Raw genomic sequence first — 25,015 nt, 5'->3', positions numbered from 1 at the left:
GATAAATTATGCCGACGATCTAATCGCGTATTCGAATATAATTATACGTTTGCCACATCTGGTAATCAATGCGGCCAATAAATAGCAAAGGGCGTTTCTCTTGTTATCGAATCGCGATATTTTCAATTTGCACCGAACGAGCTACTTAATTCCGGAACGCGTAACACGAACCGCGATAACCGCATGTCTCGGTCAGCTTTTTTTTTACCTCATTTATCGAGCGATGTAGTCACGAAAACGGCATAATGCCGTGAAATAATGCCTTAATCGATTCGCCAGTCGTTTGATCCACGATTCCTATCGCGCAACTCGATTATTCTGCCGAGAACCAACTCGAGCCAGCCGATAAGGGTTCGATTACTCGACTCAACCGCGAAGTGATTTCTTTCTTCACGTCGATTCTTTCGTTCGTTCGCGTTTGCTCATGATCGCGATGATCGGCCTCCGCGCTGTTTAACCTCCACGAGGAAACGAGGCGTGCTGCGCCTCTGAGTCAAAGCAAATTCGTTGCCGCGTACCAAACCAGAGATATCGGACGTTCGACGAGGTTTTCGATGCGATCCGGCCGTTCGCACCACGATTTTCACGATCATTTGTTTCCTATCGCGAACAGAGAAACGGGACTAATTCTAAAAGCAATGTAATCCAACTATTCCACGGCTACGACCGATCGTTGTTCGACCGATATTTGAAAAGAATCGATGAAGCGAGGCACTTACCCCTGCCGTTCCGCCACCACTACCGCTGCCCGGATTGACCGCTCCCGGCGCCAATTTTCACCAACCTCGCCACTTCTTCAGCCGCCGCGACAGCCACCTTAGCCCCCACAGCGTGCCGCTATCATCACCTGTAAACCAGCGGCTCGTTAACATTCGGCTAAAGTACACGCGTCACGTATTCGAAAAGGGTGTCTGTCGCTCATGTTCGTTCCCTCGGCTTACGCATACGTCGTTACTATCGTGTACGAACATATTCTTCCGATCTGATCGATTTATGCTCGCTTCCTGGGAGAGAATCGATCCGGGGCTTCGAACAGAAACTTTGGACAGAGGGATAATAATTATGTCGCTTTGAGCAGCCGCGTGGACTGCGATGATCAAACGACCAGCATCGTGTTTCGGCAAACGACAAATATTTTCCCAAGAGGTCGATCATTTGATAGTAATCGCGTTCGGTGCTTAATTACGATTTCTTGGCTTGGACGATCTTAGGAATCACGATCTACTCGTGATTAAGAGTGATCGGATACGATTCGGAAGAGAAATTAGAACGTGCTCGGATTAATAATCGGATTCTCGGGATATCGCCGTATTCGTATGGCTGTTCCGTGATTTCACCGCGAAACGGTCTTGTTGCTCGAGATTCCGGAGCTACCGGGTCGCAATAAAAACCGATTCTCGGATTCGGAGAGATCAGCCTTTTGTACGCGCGTCATTCGCGTGCGTTCGTAAAAGAGAGTACGGCTCGCCACCGTTTACGATTATTGGCCTTTAACGCCGATATTATTCCACATTGAGTCTTGCGTTTTACTGCCGCAAGGTGAACTACATTTGACGTACGACGATCTGTTCACGACGCTTCCGTGGCGATCGGCAATGAAGCGCGCCATAACGTGAATTCAGTATGTTACGCGAAAGAGCCGACTGGTTGGAAAACCGTCAGCACCTTCGACCAGGATTACACGCTGCTAATGGAAGACGCACGGGGAGTAAAGGGACGCGTAGGGTGAAACGAGGCAGGGGGAAGAGAGTAGAAGAAGAGAAGGAGGAGGGTTAGTCGAACAATGGTACATGTCGTCCGTGCAATTCCCTCCTACCGAACGACCCACGACACCACCTGTCATAACTCGTCTTCGTGTTCCACGGTTATTAGCGCTGAGCCGGTGGGATTGACCAATATCTGCTACCCCTGTAATCCCTTGTTCCTTTCCATTCCCGACCTATCGCCGACGCACGCACCCGGATGAACCGAACGGGGAGAATGGTAACCACGACCAAATGAAATCTCCCGGATTTATCGAACATGCTATTTTTGCCGCGATTTTTTCCGGATTGTTACGTCGCGTAACACTCTACCTAGCCCAGGCCACACACCGCGGGCAAGATGGCAACCAGATGTCTTCGGATACTCACTGCGTACCCTCAATAGTCTCAAGTATCTTCCATAAATCTCAGGAATTTCCTAGTCGAGGTCCTTCAAACCAAACAAACGTCTGTTTCCGAGGCATTTCTAAAGACCTTTGTCTACTACGGCTTGACAAGGGAAAGTTAGTTTTTCTCACGTATGATGCAACTTTCCTCCCACTAACCACTTTCTCTCGAGGGCGGTTAAGACCCTTCGTTTAACCAATTAACAACGAAGATTACTTCCCTCACTCTCTTAGCCAAAATCGTCACCAACAAATCCGATGGTCCCGTGCGCTAGACACACCCATCCTTAGCTTTCCTCCGCCACAGCATCGTCTCCGAACATCACTGATTTTACATCCTTCGAACAGTCAACATCCTTCGACCGGGTTTACACCCGAAGATCAGTCAGTCTCAATCAAGCATCTCGTCAAGCAGTCAACAATTCGAATACAGTGAGTCGACAAATCCATCAGTATACGCGATAATCCGTCTAGAGACTCAGGTCGCACTCATTCGTAGTCATCTCATAGCAAATATTCATTTTGTGTTACACCGAAGTTGTTGGTTTGTGAAAATATATAATAACCTGTTAGCAGCAGCGTTATCTTTCATTTAATCTTATTATCCCATATAATTCTTATTATCCCAAAAGAAATAAGGGATCGAACGATTCGCGGCGTCGATTAGCAAATCGTAACGGGAATTTACGACTCCCGTTGGCGCGCTTCTTCGAGATCGTGTCTCCCCGCGAACGTGCGAAAACACGGATTTCCGCGATATCCTTCATGCCTGGACGTCTTTAACCTTCCCTTGTATAACAAAGACTTTGCCACGATGGATAGAAAATCTTTTCTTTCTCCGAATTAAGTTTCTAGCGATCTACGCGATGCGCGAATCGTACGATTCACTCCCTTCGCGTCGAGTATTTTTGCGTGACACTCGACTACGCCCGATCTACCTATTCGTCGTCTAATTGGCTCTTGTTGCTGATTCCTACACGACGTAATTTTTCGATTTTGACCACGTTCGGTGAGGTAATTACGATGAATTGCCGATGGGACCGACAGCCGACCATATCCCAAAGAGAAGACGACATGCGGCTATGGAAGGATTATTTCGCCAGCAAATTTCTCGACGATCTTTTTTCCGTTTATTAGTGACAACGGCGGCAATCAAGTGCGCGCTATTTATTGCGAACAATTGCCGACGTTCGAGTTTCCCTTGACGGCGGGATCGCTTTACGAGCTTTCCAATCAATTACGGAGGAAAGTAAGTTTATTACTTGTCCGCTTCGCCGAAATTGCCGAAAGTTCGTGGTCAATTTCACCTCTGTGATCCGACAGTCTCTGGCCCTCCGAGCTCGTACCGCGATAAACTTTATCCACTGGCCGTCTGATACACGAGAAAATTAATTAGCGTGTCGGTACAAGCGTCGAACCCGATGCAAATCTCGAGTTGCTACAGAGAGGAGTCCACCGCAATTTCGGAGCAACCGAAGCAAGACAATTCGAATTAGGCATCACGGACGATGAATGTATCTTCTATTCCGTTCGCATTCTTGTTATTATTAACGCGAGGATTCGAGAGCGAGGTAAACCGTTTCGTCAGTTACGCGGCAAAGGGAGAAACTAATATGCAAATATTTTCAACGCACCGAAACATCGAATCGAAGTAAAAAAAAAGGTCAAATCGGTAAGCGTTCACGGGTAATTTGACAATGCGGCAACAAACGCGGTTACCCGATTCGATTGCAACTGGCAGCTACAGCTGATTCGATCAATTGTGAAAATTCGGCTGTGCTTTTTGTATTCTCGTATCACGTAACTAGTGGCGATTGCTATTCAAAATAGAAATTGCAGGGCCACCGGTGTATAAAGTTGTCTCCGTCATATCGATCCAATTACGGTCGCTCGTTCGCGTTCGCTTGGCTTCCACATAAAATTTCCGCCGCGTCGAAATTCCCCGGCGATACGACTCACGCCCTTTCCCCTTCTTAATCTGCCCGTCTCGATTCTATCGCGTACTCTACCAAACGAACCCTATCGCTGTTTAGCTTCGCCTTCCAAAAATTGAAATATTCGCGGAGACTTTATCGATCGTAACTTTCGACTAGGCGCACTCATCTCGTGCCAACCATTTTACTTCGGCCGAAATAATTTTCCATAAGAAGATCGAGTAAACGCATTTAGCAGCTTTCGAACGTGTAGATTCGAGCAGAGTAGACTGATCATTCGCAGTCGACGCTGTTTGAAAGGTGTAGCAACGATGAAAGATGGTTGCACGGTTCCTCGACGCTGTCGCGTTACTTTCAAAATATCACGTCCGCGTGTCACTTAACCGTGTCATTTGGCATCCGGTCTTGCCCGTGCAGCTTCCTGCGCGCATTGTCAGCGCGGATCTCGTCGCAAATGCATGTTCGCGTCAACGCTGACCCCGAAGCCCTTTCAGCGACGTACACAAGAGCACCGCGCGTCTATTCGTCACGAAATCCGTTCGCGTGTCCTTGCGGCACGATGATGAACACGTTAATTATTACCGTCAAGGTTCCCTCGCCAAACTGCAGTGGCGGCCGATGGCAATAGAATTCCAGGCTAAAAGGGAACGAACCCGAGGTCAGTCGATGACGTTTCACCAACAAAATTGAAACAGGCCTGTGAAAAGGATCGTCGAATGGCCCTTGCGAACGCTTCGCAATCGCAATGTTTGCTCTTTCTCGTCGAGAAGCCTCTGCCCGTGCTCTGTTCCCTGGCGACCGCCCGCCAATCTTTTTTTCCCTCAATCACCAGCTTTCAAAACGAAATAGAAGTTGCGAGCGCTCGTCAAAAGGGCTGAACTAATCGAAAATGATCGCGGACAAGTATGGAATACTTCGCGGATAGGAATATCACGATATTGCATATGGCTTTCTTCGCTAAATCGGGAAGAACTCGGTTAGAACGAGCCAACAAAGAAGGAACTTAGAATTCGTAATCACTCTGTACCAAACGAGCATCGAACAATGAAAATAATGTCCAAGGGCTTAATTATGCAATGTCGATTAAATCTGCTGTTTCGTCCAATTGATCCAATTATATCGTCGGTCATACCGGATGAAATTCTCGTAACAATGCATTAAAACGAGCCCTTCTCCGGCGAACATTTTTAGCTCCTCGTGGCTTTTATCGGCTGAATCCTCGACGGAATATCGTAGCCGTCAGATTTCAAGGAAAGTTAAGAGTCCACGATGATCTTCTTTATAGGCAGAATTATCCGGAAGCGATAAAATGGACTTCCGTCGTCTCGAATACGTCTTTTAACCGTCTCGAAAAAAAAGCGGAATCTGTGAAATGAAATCGATTAAAACAGTCAATGGACAAACCAGGACAGCTACGAGGTTGCACGGTTTCACAAGTTCGCCTGGCGATACCTCGGCCGTTCATTAATCGTTTTCGCCGGAACTACCTCGACGTCGTCATTCAGGCTGCTTCTCTCTTGCCATCCCTCGTTCCACGGTTCGTTTTACAGGCCAACTTCCGTGTAGCCTACCGGAGAATCATAGGTTGTATCTTCGACGCGGTTACAACCCGGCAAAGTTACCGGCCACGAGATTTTCACCCTTGTAAGTTTGCGAGGGACGTTGCGGGGAACGAGTGCTTGCAGCGAGTATGCAACTCTTACCAGGATTCCCCGTGTCGGCGAGCACCCAACCTAACCCGGCGATTCGGCGGTGATTACATCCGGGATAAGAACCGAGATGTACGGACGAGAAAAGATAAAGGGATAGAGGAGCGTGGATGTGACTTCGTCGAGGGAAATGAAGAAAAGGGGTGAAGTGCCGAAGGGATGAAGACCACGCGAGGGAGAATGAGAAAAGAGGGAGAAAAAGGGAGGAGGCACGAGAGACGAGCGTAAAAGAGGATTCGATCATGAACAATATGTGATACGACAGAAATGGGTTTTAAAGTGGAGAGTGTTTAAGTTGCGCCCTTCTCAGGGGAAATCTCGGAATATCGACTGCGCTGCAATGTTAAACATGCTAGACCCTCGGAGACACCTTCGTGCGACGCGAAGGACCAATTGCCGATCAAAGGTTTCAGCGATTTTCCTCTGGTTTCGCCCATGCTTTGAGTGGTAGTTGAAAGAGAACGAGAAAAATGGTGTTTCGATTGGAAAAGAGGAAAAAATATATCCACTTTACGCAAACCAAAGTCCAAACTGTCTTTGAAGAGACTCGACAGAACTCGAGAAGTCGAACGAAATTAGGAATTCATGTAGGTACTCCGAACGGATGTTGATAAATTTGTTCTCGTTTGTTTCTACAGGACAAAGGATCGATTCGGCGAGAACCGGTAATTTGTCGGAAACTACTCGAGGATTAATCCACGTTGACAGTTTGACTTACCGAATCAACAAAACAGTGAATTCTATGCAAATTCTACTCTCTTAGTCGAAAGAGACATCGACGGTAGCGGCGAGTGAAATCGGTATTAATTCCATCGTAGTCGATGGACGAGTTTATTTAGTCCTCGCCTTCGTAGTCTGCGGCGGAATTTCCGAGGAATCCGTCAGGGCGTTCGTTCAACGACGAAACGAATAAACTCTTCCTCGAAGCGCTATTGTCACCGCGAGCTGACCTACATACATCCACATTCTTTCACGTTCGTTCCGTCCAGAATCTTCGCGTATCGTTTACTTTCGAAACGAGCAAAAACTATGGAAAACTACGACGTTATAATAATCGCCTCGATTCATAAACTCAAAGTTATCGTTGCATTGCAATCACTGTAATGACGTTAAATGTATAACGTCAAATACGTATTCTCCGATTATCACTCGTACGCGGCCTAAAGCCTAAGATTTCACGTCCCGACACGCTAGAGGACAATTTCTCTTTACTTATGTCGATCGTTCGTCGAATCAAAGAAGGAGAGTGGCTGATTTAGCGGCCCTTTGAAATTATGTGCGCTGATTTGTGACGAAATTAGCACGATACACGCGATCACGTCGCTTGGGGCTTGTTGGCTCTACGATTCCTAACCGATAGCATCGCGAAACGAGGTACTTCAGACGAATAAACCTACCACCGGCCAAACCGGCACCCTATCGGAAAAACGACTCGTTTCGAGCTCGCGTGATTTCTTGCCGCACCAGACGACTCCGCGACAGTGCGCGTCGTGAAATTTCAACTAGCAAAACCAGAGGGAAGATCCGACGAATAATTCTTGGATGCTTTCGACCCCAGTGGATCGTGCAGAAGATCGTGACCGATTCTCGCCGTTCGTACAATTACATGATAAACGGGAAAATATTATTCGGACTAGCAACAATTCGTAGTGGTGCAAATTCGCAATGAAAATTTACTTTTCCAACAACGAAGTTGCGGTACATAATGGAAAGCAGCACAGCAGACCGTCTACGTTCCCGTAATGGCGATTTATGTGAACAAAAAGAAAAGCGGGCAGTGACGATTTTAGCGTGGCCCGACGAGAATAGGAATAAAATCGCGAGAACGCGAGTACTAACGTTTTTTCTTCTAACACCGAGCGGAACGACGAGTTTAATTACAGTGGAGCGAAGTGTTTGCGCGACGTACAGTCGTTATTCTCAGTACAGCTCGCGACTGGTCGCGATACATTTATGGAAAGGTTCCGACGATATTTGCGGTACACCATAGCGGCGTAAAGCTCAAAGCATTTAGCGTGCTAGCGGCGATTCGTAGCACTGCGCAACAACCGCGAGCCCCGCAAAACGCGTCGCCAGCACCAGCTGCGACAGCATCGTCACCTAGTCGACCGCAAAACTGCCAGCGGAATACCAAAATGCGACTGGCGAGTACGCTCACCAGGAATCCGTGAAATGATACCCGGCACGAGCTCGAACACGCCGAAATAACTGAAACTTTTGCGGCGGTGCCGGCGTGGCGATGGATTCCAAGGATTCTACCGCGTTTAGGGTTCGGCTACCTTCTTCGAGCGCCGATACGAAAGCTCGCGCACGCCTCGTATACCGCCCTTCCGCGATTTCCTGCCCGGTATTCCCTGCGATTCCTTCCTCGGCCTGCAGTTCCTCTGGTTCGTTCAATTCGTCGGTTCCCGGCCGATCGGAACGACGCGTCGAATGTTTGCCGGCTAAGCGAGAGAGAAAATCTTCTCCACAGAGATATCCTTGCGAGCTTCGCGGTTTTGGCTCCGAGTTTCCTGTATATTCGATTCTCGATGTAATAACGTTAAAGCTCTCGGTATATGCACTCACTCGACATACGAAAGGAGTTCGACCGCCTCTTCTACCGTTATGAAAGATCGTAAAGCTTTCCATACGATGAAACGGGAGAAACAAACAAGAAGCACGGCGCATTTCCTCCCGCTCTTTTAATTCCTTCTCCCGGGGGCGGAGCAACAGCCGGCCGTTCACCCGGGAAAGAAAAATTTCAATTACCCGCACCCCCGAGTTTCTTACTTCTAGTTTCCGTGTGCCGGATGGTACCTATAGGTTTCGTCGTAAAACGGTCGCAGCCCGGCCAGCCGTCCGCCGAGAATGTAGAACAAATCCAAAGTTGTCTCATCAACTTTTCACTGGCCGCATACCGTTCCTGGAAGCTCGTTCAGTTATTCATTCGTGCGCTGGCAAAACGACTTGGCCACCAGGTCGTAAGGTCGGCGATCGATGCGTCCAACATGCGCTTTGTTTTCCGCATGCTACGAGCAACCGGAACGCGTTTCTTTTGTCGATATCCAACTCGATTATCGAAATTCGCCGATCGTTTAGATGGTCCATGCGAAATTACGGTGCCGCAATGCGAATCACGTTGGCGAGCATTTATGGAAGTTGTCGGGGCCGGTGACGTAATCCAAAAAGAGTTAATTATCCTCCGCTATTAACACGCTCTAACAATACGCTTAAATCGTGGGGCAAATAAAGTACAGTACACGGGCTGCTCGTAATTTCGCGCTTAATTAACGTTCTTCCCTCTGGCACGTATCTACACCGACCTCCTTCTTGTCGATCCATCTTTCCCGAGGTGCGAACCTCGGGCCAATGATTTCGAGGTTAACGCGGCAACGGGGATGCGTTAAGCGAGTCGCAATTTGGACGGACCATTCGAAAGCGTCGAATGAGCGAGGCGAAGAAAAGAGGAAACAGGGGTTCAGAGGTGGAGGAGTTGGCTGATCTTTCTTCTTTTTTTTGGACGCGTTAAGCAGTGAAGGAGGGCAGTGGGGCCACGAAGAAAAAAGCGAGACATTCGGCTCGTTCGGGGACATTCGACCGGGGAAATACCTGGAAGGAAGAAGACGTCGCACGAAGTCGAATCTTTATCGACTCGGTCAGCTACCCGCAGCTGCAATTGAATCAAATGTACCATAGGGAAGTGCACTTAACCGTCCCTCTTGTCTCTTTTCTTCTCATCTCTCTTTCGACCGTGCTGCCACCGGCAGTCACTGACGCCGAACCGGCTTCTCGGAGGCGGCGCGCCAATAAGCTCATTCCCGGACCAACAGCGCCGAAAGGGAAATTGCTGTCACGAGAATTTACTCTGTCCACCGTATTTTTCCCCGAGAGAAACCAATATCGCCACGGTTCGACTTCCACTGGGTCAGCCGATCATTCCCTCTGCCATACCATCGGGCTTTCAAATCGAACGCATTTTCGGTTCGTGATCCGAGAGTACTTTGATTTACTGGATCTATGAAATTTTCCTCGTTCGCGATGTTCCCTGTGGGTCGTACTTCGTACATCAAACGTCAAAGGTTTGCAAAGTTTGAGTCCCAAGCAGCGTGATCGCGGTGTTTAGATTTTGTGTCGAAAAGTCTCAGTACATCTGAACGCTACGGACGACTGACGGTATTTTGTATTTCATTGTTATTTTGTCAATAATTTTTATTGAACAAAACTTGAAATATTTATAAACTAATAGTACGCATATATAACAATATAAACGTATTTCATAAAATAACAAATATGACGGGCGCTATTGCGCCGTTTGTTTCTCTTTGCAATCGATTAGGACAAGCGCTATCGCGCTGTTCGGGATTTCTCGACCCTATTTTTTCAAAAACCCCTGAGACTCAAACGGTTAACAATAACATCACCTGATTCTATTAACTCCGATAGAAATGGTCGAATTGAAATTTCGTGCAAGGTACGGAGTAACTTGATGGTTTCTTCGCCGGTCCAGTGCGAAACAACGTAAGCACTACGAAGATATCTGACGCGTAGGTTCGCCACGATTCCTCGTGAATTATTGCCCCGTCTCGGCGGTATGCGGATTATCAAGTAGAAAAGTTCTCGCGAACATCGTAAATTCCGGTAGCACCGTAGGGCGTATTTTATCAGACGTTTGCCGGGGCATTGCACTGACTCGAATCCGATTTACCTAACCAAGTTTTAACATCACGTCAACGAATAAATAACGGATGATAAGACAGTTCTCCCACATTATGATATCTAGACGTTGAGCGTGTTCGCTACATCCGCTCTCAACCTCGTGGATTTGGGGACCGCTGACGTATCGAAAGTCTCCTTTAGCGATAACTCACGACGACGCGACGCTGCGCGTACAAACTCAAACACAGGCACACGCCCGCATACACGTAGCCCTGTAACAAGCGTAAGCCACGGAAACAAGGATGGTCGTGCTTAAGCGGCGTCTACGAGCTGCCTAAAGCACGTGGTGCAAACTTAACCGAACACGAAGTTTCAAACAAGTCCGCTTGCACAATACGGAAGCTGGTCGTTCTAACCAGACGGAGACACGGCTAGGCGTCGCAAAGAAAGAGAAAGGAAACTGCTGATGATGGCGGCGATGCCATCGAGAAAGCCTGCTCCACCGTTATCGGGTTAAAGAAAGGCGCGATACAAGGTAACGTAATCGTCGGAGGCTAAGAAGCTCCGAGCGGTGAAGAAGAGTCGACGACAAGGGTGTGTCTCAGCTACGATGGATATGCGAACGCGTTTAAATTCCGCTTAAAAGTCCATTAAGACCGAATTAGGCGGCCTGCGTCTACCACTTCCGAGATCATCTCGTGATCCAGCCTGTACGAAATCGCCGCCGTAACTTTTGTATAATGCTACCAAGGGAGATTTGTCGCTCGCGTCGCGTACAGCTATGTGAGGTAGAGAACATCGAGGTCAGTTTAGCCGTGACAAAAAAAAAAATTCAGCGCAGAATATACCGGGGCCCGGGAAAAAATCAATACAAACTATATTCATTTGGGTATTAAAATGTTTGTAGTACCGGACAAAAGAAAAATTGACTGGACAAGGTTGACGTCGGCGGTGATAAACAGCTACTGCACTGGCATTCGAGTGCTCGCGTCCATTGCATTATACCGTCATTGTGCTTAGTTCATTTACGAGGATAAATCAATCGCGAGGATGTTTCTGCTTGGAAATCAACGCGATCCATGTTCGTGTTTGAATGTTTGGTTTTCGCATGGAAAAGTTCGCTGGAAGGTGCTATCGAGGAAACATCACAGCACGAAGTCCCCTTAATTTTCAAAGCGCAGATGATACAAAGAGGCTGGATAGTTGGATCGATGCATCCTTTGAAAAGTTGGTTGGAGGAATCCGTCGCGAGAACGCGACTGCAGACCGCTCGAGTTTAATTGCGTTTCACACAGAAACACGGTTAACTGGATGACCGGGTTTAATTACATCGTTCGCGGCTCCAAAGTGTAAATGCAATAGATGCCGGCACGCGCGCGGTTACAACGCGCAATTGAAGGTTTTATGAAAATCGATTTTCCATAAAGCGACGCGTTCACGTGCTACGTTAATCCGGATAAATTTGCGCACCATGGGCCAATAACGTTGCACGCGTACGACGCGTTCCAAGGCTCGTCCCGAGTTCTTTGGTTCAACCGTTTTGTTACTCATTCTTGAGTGGTTTTCGCATGTTCGACAGGGTTTATGAGCGAAGAGTTACAAACAACCGCGGCGGTTAACAAAAATGGAACAATCAACGAGATGGTATCGTGGAAAACGTGGAGAACACAGGGTTTTCGATTTCTTTGTTCGATGCATAATTACAGCGGATGTTCCTTTAACTGAGACCCAATAGCATAAATTAAATCTTACTCGGCGCGAACGTAATCTAGTTACCACCCGTGTACTTCTCTTTTTTTTTTTTTTTTGTTATAATTAAAACAATAAACTAACGTATAACTTATACCGTTTCTAGAATACGCGATGCATAACGTCATCAATTCGTCCACGCCTGTCGTCCGCCACTTGCCGTTCTCGACATATTCATACCGACATCAGCCCCGATGTTCGTCTCTGCGGAGAATCCACGTTCGTCGATAACGTTCGATTATCAACGTTTCGTTAGAATAACAACTTGTTTTAAGAGGGTCGAATTTTATCTCGTACGCCTTTATTTTACTGTTAGCTTGATCGAATAAGCCACGGGAATACCGGATTTCCGAATATATCTGTGTTTCCACTCCTTCCATTTGGATGTTTCCGTTCGATCGATCTATTCGAATCCAGGTAGCTGCACGTTGGCGTGCACGTAGCTGGATGGAGGCCGAGGTGGCACGTTACCTGCTCGTGGTCCGAAAAAAGACCTTCAACTTTCGACCTACGGAACCAAGAGGAAAAGGCATCGCGTGCTCGAGGAATCAGCACGATCTCGGGCCAGAATTTCGATCGGGTCTTGCGTCGCCACTCGAAGGACAGATATTGTCTTGGCCCTTGTCAGTGTGTCAGATTGGGTAGAAAAAATCGCGAAGGAACCGCTGAATAAATTAACCGTTACGTGACGAGCGGATCGTGTCCGAGACCGGTATTTAATTTTTAAGCAATCTCCTCAAAGATGAGGTCATGGACGTTTTATAGATTTCGTTCGACTGGAAAAAGGAGTTTTCTTCCTTCTACTCGAAACAAAGAAATCAAACGACCGTTCGTGCTCGTACTACGAGTGCGAGATCAAGGAATTAATAATAGGAGCAGCAGAAACTGTCTAGGAACGGTGGAACGACGAAATCGGAAAAATACGAAAGCAGGGAGTACGGCGTGGTGGATTTGCATGATTGGTCAATCAATACCCTTCTGCTTTTGATAGCCGTGCTACTAGATAAAAACCATTCGACAACAATGACGATGCATTTATTCAAGAGTAACGATTAAATTTCATTCCCGCGGTCCTGAGTTGAGCGCAAACGTTCGTCGATACGACGAATCGATTCCTGAAGGAAGCTGGACGAAAACACGATGGTGCTCGCTCCACTTTCCCGTTTAGCCGTTCGATCAACTCGCGTAATAAGTTTCACCGGTTGTATAGGCAGGGGTGGACGCAGGATTCGAAACGAAACACAATTCCGCAGCGACAGCAGTTTTTAGTCGATTCGAGGCGCCAGGGAATTCCGGCCAGGCGTATCGGGTCAAGAGAGATTAAACGAGAATTTGGTCGGCAGAAACGCGCGAGATACACGGCCCTCTGTTGTAAGCGCTACACCGCGAACGACGATGCCGTTTCCCGTTCGAAAAACCCCATCCCCTCAACTCCGTTAACGTTGCAATTGCAGCGGCCGTGTACAGCACACGAGTACCCCCTTGAAAAACGACCATGCCAGTGTCGTTCCCGGGAAATAGTTTGCGTTTTATACGACCGAGCAAAAAAGTTACGCTGTCGCGCACCGGTTTTCCGTTAAGGCGGCGTTTTTCTCCGAATGTCGACGTGCAATTTCGCTCCACGGGAAAATAGCCGGCTACGAGAAGGGTAACGATTTCGATTCGCGGTCAAAATTAACCGAAGCCTGCTGGCTGATATTCGAACCGCGCGGTGCCATCGCAGCGAATAGTTGCGTCGACTCCAGCAGTTTCAGCAATTTTATTCGCTTCACCTGGCTAGCTCGCTAACAAAATGCAATTTAATTCTCCTTGATTGTATCGCCAGTCATACCAAGAATCCTCGTATGCGTGCCTGTGCCAATTTACTATCGGCGCGGCGTGTCAGCGAGAAAAATTGAAGTGCACGTTTAAGTCGCGCTTTATCGTAACGTCGCGTTGCGTCGTTATCGTACTTAACCAAACCGTGCTTCGACGCTGAGTTTATATCTAGTATACCGAATTATTGTTTCGAGTAACGAGCGCAACGAATTGCGGGGAATGTTCGGTACGTTGAATTAACCAGGAAAATTTAGTTACTCGAAATATTAGCGAGCAAACGGTTAGAGTGGCTACTACATAAAACCGGGCAGCAAGCCTGATTGCGTTGAATTCATCTCTCGTATATAATGAAATCCGAAAGGTTAATTACGTTGATATAAGTTACAAAACGAGGAAATAATTAATTCGTCGGGTTACCGATAACCCGAAAATAATTCTCGCGACTACGCTTATAAATTTAACCATGTTAAAAGGAGATATTAAATCAAAACACGTTAAAAGGAGATGCTAATTCGAAAACGAATAGCCGTGGCTGAGTACTACTCACGCAGACCGACCCTATTAGCAAATGCAATTCGACCGATTGCCGGTACCACGCGTACTCTATTAAAACGGGAACCAACCTCGCATTAATCCCGCCGATGTTTCTCTATTTTTCACCGTTCACGAGGATCGTGGCAACGATACGGTGATCGATCGACACCTTGCGGCTATGGAAATGACGATTCGACGCGGTGAATCGATTCGGGCACAGGTGCATAAGCGACGTAGAGACGTTTCGACGTGTAACGCGACACAAGGCTCGATAATTCTCGAACCAAGAGCCGTAGGCCATGTGTAACAACCTCATAAGTTAGTCGCGGGAGGAAAAATCGCCGGTACGCACAAATTACCGCAAATTGATAGTTAGCGAGGTTGTAAGTTATATTCGATCAGCTCGAAGAGAGAGGTTTGCCAGTGGTTGGCTGCATCCAACGGACCGTAAACGTGCTCTTCGTGCATTTCCTGGCTCGGATACATCAAAGGAGTAATGAAATCAAGCATGCCGCCAGGTATTCTAGAAGATCGATTTCTGACTCGATCGATCGAATTTCGTTCCGACGTTCCGAGATACATTCGCGATTCACAGAGAATATTATCTTCTTTCATCGCGTTCTGCTCTTTTTCCACGGTCCGACAAAACTTTTAATTGCGAATTTATTAACGACTATCGATGGCTGATGGAAAAAGCGACCTCCATCGCAACGTGCGTTTCGTCAATTACGAAAAACTCTTCCTCGGTATTACTTTGCGACAACTTTTTCGTTCGAAAAAACAACTCGACTTTTTCAATCGAAAATAGATACTGCGATATTTTACGCCGTAAACGACGAAGCAATCGATAATCGATGTGCCGATCAATCGCAGGCAAGCGTTTAGCGGTAAACAGGCTGACAATGTTCGTGCAATCAAGGAATAAAGAAGATTGGTCGGAATCAAACATGAGTCGGAGTCGCACAATTTCTCAAACGCTAGATCGTCGTAGTCGTGAGTCTGAGCGCGATATCTGAAGGACGATTAATTCTGCTGAAAGCGAGATCGGTGCGGTACCGTTTTCGTGGAGATGGCAGCTGGATGGGGTCATGTTGCTCGGAAAACCGCGAGATCCACTAGCGGTTCGATGTAATCGCGTTTAAAATAATTGCGCGCCTAGAATTCGATCGATCGGGACGGGCAGGGGGTGGATCCAGGTGTGAGGCGTAGTTCCAAGTTCGTGGCACGAAAACGCCAGCCCGCGGCATATCCTTGCACTGCCCTTAACCCGCCCTTCGCGCCGCGGCCTCAGCAAACCTAACCTGCGCAGCCGCGTTGCAACTTGCATCCAGCATGGAGCGAGGCCATGTGCGCTATTAAATCCATCGACAAGAAGAAACGATGGGTCGGCGGCGGACGTTGTGGCAGCGAAAACGACGAGGCGATACACCACAGCAGGAAATAGGGTTGACGGCGAAACGGACCAACAACCTTGAAACAACCATTCACATCGATGCCGGGAGAATTAACGTTTTCGATCCGAGAGCTTTCTCTCGATCACGCGGTTAGCTTTTATGCACCCATCGGATCCTCGCGACAAAATCCCAATGCTAAGAGACAAAAGGAAAAAAGAAAAAAGATACGAGGGAAGGAGGAAAAGAATCGTGTAGCAAACGTGAAAGCTTACCACGAATCCGATAAGTCTGTATCCTGAGTTTCTTCTCTCGCCGGGGTGTGGTTCCTTGGCGTACGGGTGGGGCCAGGATCACCCCACGGGATTAAGGATTTTGGACTTGGCTGGATTCAGGAAGCTCGTGCCTGTCTCTGTACGCGTCTCTTCGAGTATACGTCGGGGGTTGGCGTATGTATGTGTCGGAGGGACACAGCCGCGCGCGTGGTTGTTTCTAGGTGTACGCTGCTATAGAGGTTAACGGCTAAGGCGGGGACGCGTGTGGGAGAGCGCGTTCCTTTCTGGCATCGACGTGGCTGTGTAAACGCACATTCGCGTCAGAGAAGTTGCGATGGATCAAAGGGAAAGAGGACGGAGAAAACGCGTGCAGGTTTTTGACCGTACGTGCGTGTCGTGCAAGCGAGTACGCGTGTCCCTAGAACGAGACCTCGTAGGTAGTGCACGGTACTTGCGCACGTGTGTTTCTACGGGATGATCGTTGTGTATGTGCGTAGAAGGACGATTTTCTAGGTGGTCGTGCGTCGATTCGCAAACCAGTCGGAGAACGGTGTCCGGGGATCATAAGGCGAAACGGGTTTTAAGGTTCTTTTGGATGAAACGGAATAGGGCGAGGGGGTCGGTCTAGACGAACTCCTGCCTTCGCTAGGACATTGTTACTCTCGGTAGATTGTTTCGTCACTGAGAGATTCGACCGATGGTAACGCGATCCATTCGCGGCAGCCACCTCCGCCTATTTTCCACGTTCTTGACGGCCTGGTCAGGACCCGTCAAGGTCCTCACCAGAATGTATCCTTTGCCTCTTCCGCTCCTTCTTTCCACCGTTCGTTTCGTCTGTCCTTCTTTTACGGTCCGTTCTTAGTCACGTGATGCATCGCGCCGCGACATCGTACGTGCTACCACCCAATGAACTGATCGTGTCACGAATTCGCGTGCACCATCGATTCACCTCACGGTTCACGAACTTTGGTCGATCTTCGACGACATTCGCTCCTTTCGTCAGTCGCGAAACTCGACCGCACCGTGTTCGCGCCGGCTTAGCGACGAATAGGACACCGCCAGACCCCCGACCTTCGATTCAGAGATTCGAGGTCGATACGAGGCGTTCTCACGATAGACACAGACTAAAAAATTGTTTCCCTCTCGCTTCGACACCGACACTGATAACTCGACGCTAACGTCGTACTTGACTTGCACACCGTTCGCAGCACAGTTCGCGAACCGTTGGCCGAGTTAGCGCACTCTGTTTCCTCGCCTCGTGTTGTTCTTCCAAGAATCTCTTGGTTTCGTCTGACGGAAAAAAGATCGCGGCGTTGCTGTTCCTTCCGATAAGGCCGCGAAGTCACGACTGCGACACAACGTTCGTGCAACGAATCGGTCGCGGCGGATAATCGCGCGCGCCTCCGAACATCAAGGCGATGCGTTTCAAAAGCAGCCGATAGTTCTGGAGCGGGCAAATCGTTCGACACTCGCGGAGCACGTTCGCGCGCGCCACGATTCCGATAAAATTCAGTAGAAAAATCGCGAAGAGCGCGTCACACACCGCGAGGGAGTAGTTGAAGGTACCGCTTGGCTGGCGGTGGTGCGCGGCGCCATGACAGTGTTCGCTCCTCTACTACCGCCCCCACCAAACAACCCCCACTGTCGGCGCACTCTCTCAACCCCTCTTCTCCCAGCGAACCCCTTCGGAACCCCTCGGCACCCCGCCGACCCGACTTTTGCCTCCTCCGCAGCTACGGATCCGTTCCATTCGCCCCGCTGTGCCTCGTCTTTCACCCTCTCCGACACCCCCTGACGTCCCTTGCCGCGATTCGCAATGCCTCGGCCCCACCAACGCAATATTGATCGGGCGGAAGGGCGGCATCCAAGCTCGTAACGACTTTCAGAGGTGCCCTGGCCACGTCCCTCGTGTCATCCGCCTCTCTTTTTTTCTGTCCATCTTCTCTTCTTTTCACCCTCGTTCATCCTTGATTTCTTTCTTCACTCAGCATCGTAAGAGATTTCTCGCGTCTGCCTCTCGCAAAACAAATTGTTTCGGAAGGATGTTTATCCGTTTTTCGTCGACTAACAGCCGATCTGTCACTTCAGTAATAGATTTCTTTCCACGGATCGCACGTGGGGCGTCGCGTGTACTCCATACGACCAGACGGTCGACCGCTGCTTCACCAAAATCTACTCCATCGGTTCGCGGCGAGCATCCGCGTTCGTTTGTCCGCGAGTCGCTCGATTATTTTTCTTGGTCAAACACATAGCAGCGGTTTGCGCTGCTGCTCCCATTATAATTTAATTGAATCCCTTCGCACGTTTGCGACGCCCGAACTGTCGATGCTTCGAACAATCAAATATTTAAGCGAGTTCTTCGTTTGCGTTCAGTGTTCAGGACGCGGATTCATCGAGTTAGGCCGAAATTTAAAGCCAAGTGACGCGTGAAATTTAATAAAGTACACGCAAGTTCCTGCACGGCAGTGAACGATGATGCGTATTTCGCGGCGAGAATCACGCGTCAATTTCATCGTTTGTTCGGTGGCGACCAACGGTTTTGCGCAAACTATCGCAGCTATCTTGGAATTAGCATGCATTTATGCACGTATGCACGCTGGCACGATGTAGACATTAACAATTCAAGCATATGACTTTTCGCCGGATCAAAGAGACTGCTGAAATTTCACGATTCACCGTACTGGAAACGACCGCCGTCTGTCTCTTCGATCACCTTCCAAGTGCCTAGTCGCCTCTCGCGGAAACTTTTTCGCATCCCGACATTCGCTGCTACCGAGCGCGCGATCATCGACGTCCTCCGCTGGAATTGTCTCGAACCAGCTTGAAGAATGGAAAAGTTTTCGGGACGTCGGGAATATTTTGCGCCTTGTTGCTTTTCGCTATCTGCCTGACTTTTGATTGTTTCTCACCGATGCCCGAGAATAGCGCGAGAAGCGCGAATCACAGTTGGCGATTATTTCAAGGCTCTGCATCTTCCCCGATACTTAAACTTTGAATAAAAATATACTGAATCCGAGCGTGCTGCCAACAACTTGACGGAGGATAATTTTAATTCGGTGTGAATGCGACACGACGAAACGAGACGAGAAGAGACGAGACGAGACGAGCCGAGCCAAGGCCGATAAAAATACGGAAGAGCGTGGGTCGCGTTATAGATAATAAGGAGAGAGAACGCAGGCTTGGTTCGTAAAGCTTTCGACACCTGATCTCCCTTTCTAGGTAGACACAATGCGAACCACTCGCATGGAGCCGTTCAACCCTCTAGATCCGCGTAAGCTAACCTTTTGTCTGGATCGCGATGAAACGAGTGCTTCGCAGCCCCCTAAATAACGTTGAACGTGCGTGGCTTGCATTCGTATTCAGTGTTCGGGAGGCGTTTCTTTGTAACACGAATACGTATTGCTGATTTATCTCGAGCGAAAGATAACGGGATGTACATTACCGCGCGTGGCTGGAGAAAGCGGAGACTCGTAATAAAAGAGCCGAGAAACAAAGAGAACCGAGTACGAATAAGCGCGTGACGAATGTTAATTCCGGATGCAAGATTTTTCGTTTCGATCTATTATCCAATTGGACGGGCCACGATTCAGCATCTGTCGAACGCACGGATCCTTCGCAATCCCTAAATAACGAGCGAATGCATTGTTTCGAGTGGTATCTGACGGTGCGCAGAGAAGTCCCGTAAAGAAAAAAAAAACGTTGTGTTCATGCATATGCAAGCAACTTAAATTTATGCGACCCTTCGTCCCGTATCTTTATTCAGCTTCTGACTGTATCCTCTTTTCCGTTGCGGGGAAAGAAAGGCGGAAAACATAAACGAACCGCGACGTAACGAGTGCAAAATACGAGACCTCGATAAAAGAACGGCCAGGGAACGAACGTCCGAGCCGAAAATCCTGGCCGAGTTTACGGAAATATTATTCCGCTTTCGTCGAGCTACTCGCAAACTAGCTTCGCGTGTGATTTTGCAGCTCAATGGCGGTGTACTGTTATTAGGAGAAACTTACCCCGCGAGTGCGCTCGCCCTGGATCCACAGAGACGCCTTGGGATCTGAAACAAAAAGAAACAGCGGTTAGTTTCGGGGATACGATAGCCGAACTGCTGGCAGAACTTTTGCAATTTACAGCCTGGAAAATTCCCGTAAGAGCGATCGCGTGACCAAAAGGAGGCAGTACGAGGTCGTCGGAAACAACTAGGCGACCAAGGGGAGGTGGACGCGGGGATGTTACACGCCCTTCGACGTCAACGAGAAAACAGAGTTGAAAACCTGGCGACATGTAAAAGGGAAAACCGAAACTGTGGCGCCAAAGTATCTCGATTCTCCGGAGACTTCGGAAATTCTATTGTAACCGGGTTTAATCGGCGAATGACGTGGAGCGCCTGCACAACCATATTCTGCTACGATCGCAAGGAGATGATAAGAGTCGGCCAGCAGACCATCGACCGATCTCTAATCGACGTCGCGAGATAAATACGAGAAGATTTGCAATTTCGCGCAGCGATTTCGACTTCGATTGTGATCCTGGAAACCTTTCCCAGTCCTGCAAACAAACAAACGTTTGTTCGGCCTAGGAATCGAACGTCGTGGTCGCTTCGTTCTACACGCGATTCCCTAGATCTGACTTTCAAACGTCAGAATTCTTACGTAACGCGTCACGAATTAAAAAACGTACGTACGTCCCTCGATATCTTCTCCATGGCGAGTCTCGTAAAAAATGAAATAAAGTACTGGGAAAACGATTATTTTTAGAAAATTGTGCCCCAAAAAGAAGCGAGTTCTTTTTAATTGCGTCGAAATGGTTGTTCGCGGAGGTTACTCGCGCTGTTACTCGCGTTGCCATAAATTATCCGCTCGAATTCGTCCACTGCGTTTCCTAGGAAATTGGATTGGCTGACATTAATGCGATGTTCGCGGCTCAGCCACCCGGTAGTTCCGTCGCAGAGATGCGTTTCCGGCAAGGACTACCAGCCATAAATTGCTAAATACCCGCACTTAAAACGAACCAACCAGCGGACGCGTAGCTAACTGGATATGCGTCGATGCTTTTCTCCGGAATTTGCGCAGAATATCACGAACCGTGACTATTGGCCGCTTGCTAAAAATTTAAGTACTAGGTATGTCGCGATCGCGAACCATAGGATAAAATAGATCGTATAAATAAAGATCTATTTACGTCAAAAGACGCAGGTTATATATCTGTACACACATATATATATATATATTCGCGCGGATCGATAGTTTTGCACAGTTTAATATACATAGATGTCGTGTCGGTATTTTCTGCTGATGCGAGTAAGACGAAGCGAGAAGACGATAGGAGAGCGGAGAGAAAAAGAGAGTCCTCGACCTCTTAGAAACGAACGCGGCAAACCGCGGCGCTCTATCGTGCACCGAGTAAATACGACTCCGTCGATATCCGCCAATAAAATACGACGCTGTTATAAATCTACATAAAGTTGAAATGATTGAGAACCGGACGGTAACGCGGTACAGATCGACCGCTGTATTAAACTTTGGACACGATACTTTCTCCAATCGGCATTGCTCGAACATTAACCGCGTATCCTTCGTAATTTAACGGAAACAAAATCTTCCGCCTCTTTCCCGATGAGACGTAAAATCGAGTTCGGTTAAAGATAAACAGATTTCTGACGATTTTCGGCATCGAGATCTACGAATCTGATTTTCGGCTTCTGATCTACGAGAACACGTTGACAGTAATACTCGTTTACTTCACGTCGATTACTCGCCCTTACCCTATTCGTCGCCGTAGAAGAAGGCGCGAAATAAAGAGAACGGAAGGGGTCTTGTTCGACTATTAACTCCCTCCCTCTTTTCGTATCTTTTACGGAAGGACACGGCACGTCGAAATTGGCCCTAAAGTTGTTCAGTTGGAAACACGAGTAGCGCAAAGGGTATACTCGAGAGCTGGGAGCATAAGATCAGTTCGCGGCACAATCCGGAAAACTGTGACTCGAAATCTAATCGTCCGCTCATTCCCCCCGCGAGAAGTGTCTCCGAGGAGCAACGATTCCAGTGAGTGCACTTGTTCTCGAGAAGCGTGAAACGACTGCAAACGTGACGCCGGAAGATCTAGTCCGGTCGTGCTTCAATTTAATTGTTCTCGCCTCACTCGAGGAAGCTAGTACAATTCCCGGTTGTTCTAGTTTTCTTTCTCTTTTGTGAACCTGCGGAATATCACACTTGAGATAAACGCGTGGAATTTATTTGTTAGAGGCAACTATCAATGAACGCCGTGAAGTCCGAAAACCCGCGAAAGAACCTTGAACGACTCGAAGGACGCGCGCTCCATGGCGGATCGTCTGGACTGCAAAGCGGTGACAAACAAGTTCGATCGCAATGTTTCTAAAGAGCATCCGCTTGACCGCTTCTAGGTTCCACAAGATCAATAGTAAAAGTCGCAAGGCAAACCGAGGTTCAGGATCGAAGGAAAGCGTGTCCGGATCGTGGGGGTTCTTTACCTTGGTCTAAAGATAGAACAGTGGATGGTTGATGGTCGGTAGGAAGCAGTTGACTCTAATTTTACTCGGAGTCTGTAAGTGAACGCGAACGAGAGGTCAGCGAGACATCTGTAACCCGATAGGCTGGCTGATCGGACAGCAGCTCTAATTTTAGATAAATCCATCCGTCAGCCGATATTAGTTGGCTCATACGTGTGCCAGTAAACGCACGTCGTGTATGTCGAATACACGTCGCTCACCTAATAATGCACGCGAAAGTGCACGCGTATGTGCAGCTGACCCCAACCGACCGACAACACAGCGGTTCTCTCGCGCGTACATCTACCACGCCTGTATGTGTTGGCCCGTGTACGAGCATCGAGTTGCACGCCAGTAAATCGATGTCTCTCTGGACGGTACCAGACCGGTACCGACCGTCCAAGGCTAGCTACCATATCCAAAGGCGTACGTACAGTCTATGGATTTCGGGCAACGACTTCGACACCGACTTGTTTTCCCTCGAGTCGCTATCCAGTTTTCTAATGGTGATCTATCGTTCCTTGGACTTTTACTCCTTTGTTCGTGACAACGATCGTTCCCGATCGGTCTACGAGCCGGCTAAATAATCGGCAGATAGACACACTTTAGATTCGAATCGAGGAGGTTGAAAGTTTGAGGAAAAACTTTCCAAAGATATCGGCCAAGCATCCGATGGAAAAACAAACGAACAACTCGACTCTGCTCGATCGCAAATAGAAATATGCAAATCTTGAGGTAACCTTGTTCACTTTCCTCCGCGCGTTCGAGGGTAACCTACGAATGCTGGGGGAATCAGTCGACTGGAAAGGGGGAAACTGCTTGCCAAAATATTGTCTCGGTTCTTGCCCGTAGGAAGAATACCGAGGAGATTATCCACCACGAAATGTATACGCGAACCGCGACAAGAACGCTCCGTACAAAGCTTTCAGATCGCAGAGGAGCGAATCCAAGACTTCGCGATCGAAGAACCAGCTAAATCTAAATTCAATCCAAGCGCGCCGCGCCACGCCGTACTGTATTTCCGATGATTTTGTCTACTCGATTCGTCGTTTGCCGTGCACTGTTTTTACGGCGACGACGTTCGACCTTCTTTCCTTCGAATTTCGTGAATCCTCGCGGTCAACCACTGGTCTAAAAACGAATCGAAGGTTAGAAATGTTAGTGCGCTATCGTAGGTGGGTGGATCGACGCGCACATAACGTGGGTGGATCAAGAGTAAGTGAATCGAAGGTCGAACGCTGGAAAAATTATTCCAGAGCGGAAGGAAGCTCGATAACGAAGACGAAGTACAGCGAGCCGCGTGAGAGGGAAAAGGAGGTCGCGGCTGCTGGCTTGAATGAACGTTTCATTTCGATGCTTGACATGGCCGGAAATGGGAAATGGAGCTCGAGGCCAACGAGACTAGTGAAATGCAAATGAATGGCTGCTTCCACTGGCAACACCCTCGTACCTTGCCGTTCGTAGGGCTGAAACCGAGGCGATCTTGTGGCAAACGCGCGTCTCGCTGCTCGATCCATGTGCTACTGAGAAAAGTACGACTATCACGCAGCCTCGACGCGCAGCTCGGTGAAATAACCATGAAACTGCGCCACGGGATTGCTACGCGACCCGACACGTCGCACAAGTCCGCATGCCACCGAATAATATGCGCAAATTAATAAATATCTATACCACCTAATTTCGTGCAGTGGCCTCCGAGATATAGCGCAATCGTAAAATCCGTACGACGTTGCAGCTTTTACATCGATGGGAGCCGGATACGATAAGAATCTGTACATTTAGGCGAGGTCGCATGAAGCACGCCCTATTCTTGGTTTGGCCTTTATCAAAGGGAGTAGAGGGTCACGGCAACCGAGAATTTCACGACGCGTGATATGTGTGCAAGTATTTGCACGACGCTTAAACGATCTATCAGAGCTGCAGTTGATACTACGTCGATCATTTTTAACGACAGCCGCACGTTCAGCGCGTGACGATCTATGAGACGAAGCGAGAAACGATTTGGTGGGTCGAAGTTTTCATGACTGCCGATCGAATTTCGTCGGCTCGATGTCCGGCAAAGGACTCTCCGAATTCCGTAAGACCGGAAATTTAATTTCAAAGTCCACCACAAAGAACCACCGGTCAACGAAGTTAACGAATTCGACGAAAGACGTCCACTTTTACCGGTTTCCTTTTTTTCTTTCGTTCTCTTTGCGTTCGTCGCCCGAGTGTTCGATCAATGACGCGACAGCGCGATTGGCCGACTCCTCGAACTTACAGCGAGTCTCGGATCCGAACGTCGACTACTTTGTACTCCTTACTTGCGTACCAGTA

General features: G+C 48.4%; 1 protein-coding gene across 19 annotated transcripts in view; it reads right to left on the bottom strand.

The window, feature by feature from the left end:
- Window positions 1-25,015, bottom strand: part of LOC117164762 (protein turtle) — a 162,070-nt gene that overhangs the window by 45,485 nt on the left and 91,570 nt on the right. For 17 of the 19 annotated variants that reach the window (XR_013059094.1, XM_033348066.2, XM_033348060.2 and 14 more), the window contains exons 3-4: window positions 20,205-20,248; window positions 720-847 (exon numbers count right to left, since the gene is read on the bottom strand). The gene's annotated coding sequence lies outside the window, so the exon portion shown is untranslated. Of the gene's footprint in view, window positions 1-719; window positions 848-16,197; window positions 17,798-20,204; window positions 20,249-24,149; window positions 24,218-25,015 lie in introns of those variants that run through there. The other 2 variants (XM_033348063.2, XM_033348062.2) reach the window with 2 other exon arrangements.

This window comes from Bombus vancouverensis, chromosome 8, assembly GCF_051014615.1.
Source record: "Bombus vancouverensis nearcticus chromosome 8, iyBomVanc1_principal, whole genome shotgun sequence".
In the NCBI taxonomy this organism is placed as follows: domain Eukaryota; kingdom Metazoa; phylum Arthropoda; class Insecta; order Hymenoptera; family Apidae; genus Bombus; species Bombus vancouverensis.
Note: the sequence above shows the minus strand (reverse complement) of the source record. Positions and strands in the feature narration are given on the sequence as shown.